The sequence below is a fragment of the Schistocerca piceifrons genome, unplaced genomic scaffold, assembly GCF_021461385.2.
Source record: "Schistocerca piceifrons isolate TAMUIC-IGC-003096 unplaced genomic scaffold, iqSchPice1.1 HiC_scaffold_954, whole genome shotgun sequence".
Classification (NCBI taxonomy): Eukaryota; Metazoa; Arthropoda; class Insecta; order Orthoptera; family Acrididae; genus Schistocerca; species Schistocerca piceifrons.
In genome coordinates this window covers 1415001-1417500 of record NW_025729228.1, presented here as the reverse complement: position 1 = coordinate 1417500, position 2500 = coordinate 1415001, and positions in this window count along the sequence as shown.

Sequence of the window (2500 nt, the reverse complement as noted above, 5' to 3'; positions counted from 1 at the left end):
CCACCTACGGTGACCGGCAGCTCCAACGCCAGCGCCACAGAAGGACAAAAGCCCCACTTGGGTGCCGAAGCGAACTCTCCCAGCACAGCGCACGCGCCAACACATCCGCACAGCTGCGATACAAACCACCAGCGAGAACCGCTGGGGCGACCGAGCAGCAGACGGCGTCGCGGCGCCGAGCGCCGGGCGGCGGCGCATCCTCAACGCACACAGTCCTCAATCGGACCAGCACACTGAAGATGTCCACCGCGCTTCACACCGGGCCCGCGAGGACCTACTTTGGCCGCACGGCGCCGCGCGCAGGGTGCGCCGGCGCGCAGCTGCGACGCCTGCCGCGTCCGTCGGCCGGCGCGCCTGCCACTGGCCGCCCCCACCAGCCGGCTGTAGCGCGTGCGCCCACGCACCGCGCGGCCAGCACGCCGGGAGGCGCCCCCTCACCGGCCGGGGACGGTCCCACCCAGCCACCGCCGCGTATCGCTTCACACCCAGATGCCGTTCAGTTTCGTCGGCATGGTGGGTATCGCTGGAACAACCGGTTAGTACCTCAACCTATCGTCGCCATCACCGATTCACCCCTAGCGAGAACAACCGCACCACAACAGGTTACCATTTGTTCATTTGCGTAACTTCACCAGAAAACGCAGGCGTCCATCGCCATTTGCAACTTCCACGATTATTGCATGCCTGTGTCAGGTGTCACGCCACACTACGTCTGCCCACATACACGCAACAAAATGTGCACGCCTAGACAATACGTGGAAGGTGGCCCCCGTACGTATGCGATGTCCATTGCTCGAACGACTGTCAACCGGCCTCTGTAGCATGTCGCAGATATGGAACGCGGTGCACCATGCCATCACGGTGTGTGAGGAGAGACGACTAGGTCCGAATACATCAACAGACAGCTCATGCTGATCGCCATCCACGGCGTCCGTTCCTCCCACACGTCTCTATGGCGTACCACACTGCAATCCAGCTCTCATAGGGAGACGACACGTAGCTGCGTGCACAATATTTGCACTGTATGGTCCGCCGTTTTTGGGCGCAGTCGTTGTACGGTCACACATGTGCCACGATGTATCATTCAGTACATAAGGACGAATGTGCAGTACAGATTGTGGTTTACGCGTACGACATTAGCGGACAGTTGACACAGGCCGCACCACAACGTAGCCTGAGTACGTCGCATGCGGAGGGCATTGAACATGCAAAGTTCTCACCAACCAGCTTGCGAAGGCAGGGGGCAAGGTGGGGACGTGGGGAGGGGCGGCATGTACGTCCTGCTGCCATCCACATTACAGTGTACAGCAGGAGCATGTGGAAAGTGAGCAAGACTTGCAAGGTGTTTAACATGAAGCGATACACAGGGGAGCGGGGAGTGCGAGTAGCGAACTATATTGCGAGGGTTGCGGGTGGGCAACACTACACTAATTGAACGAGTCGTATAACAATTACAGAGCAGGTTTAGGCGACAACGTGGGTTACGTTAGGCGACAACGTGGGTTACGTTAGGGGACAACGTGGGTTACGTTAGGGCACAACGTGGGTTAGGTTAAGGCACAACGTGGGTTAGGTTAAGGCACAACGTGGGTTAGGTTAAGGCACGACATGGGTTAGGTTAAGGCACGACATGGGTTAGGTTAAGGCACAACATGGGTTAGGTTAAGGCACAACATGGGTTAGGTTAAGGCACAACATGGGTTAGGTTAAGGCACAACATGGGTTAGGTTAAGGCACAACATGGGTTAGGTTAAGGCACAACATGGGTTAGGTTAAGGCACAACATGGGTTAGGTTAAGCCACAACATGGGTTAGGTTAAGGCACAACATGGGTTAGGTTAAGGCACAACATGGGTTAGGTTAAGGCACAACATGGGTTAGGTTAAGGCACAACATGGGTTAGGTTAAGGCACAACATGGGTTAGGTTAAGGCACAACATGGGTTAGGTTAAGGCACAACATGGGTTAGGTTAAGGCACAACATGGGTTAGGTTAAGGCACAACATGGGTTAGGTTAAGGCACAACATGGGTTAGGTTAAGGCACAACATGGGTTAGGTTAAGGCACAACATGGGTTAGGTTAAGGCACAACATGGGTTAGGTTAAGGCACAACATGGGTTAGGTTAAGGCACAACATGGGTTAGGTTAAGGCACAACATGGGTTAGGTTAAGGCACAACATAGGTTAGGTTAAGGCACAACATAGGTTAGGTTAAGGCACAACATAGGTTAGGTTAAGGCACAACATAGGTTAGGTTAAGGCACAACATAGGTTAGGTTAAGGCACAACATAGGTTAGGTTAAGGCACAACATAGGTTAGGTTAAGGCACAACATAGGTTAGGTTAAGGCACAACATAGGTTAGGTTAAGGCACAACATAGGTTAGGTTAAGGCACAACATAGGTTAGGTTAAGGCACAACATAGGTTAGGTTAAGGTACAACATAGGTTAGGTTAAGGTACAACATAGGTTAGGTTAAGGTACAACATAGGTTAGGTT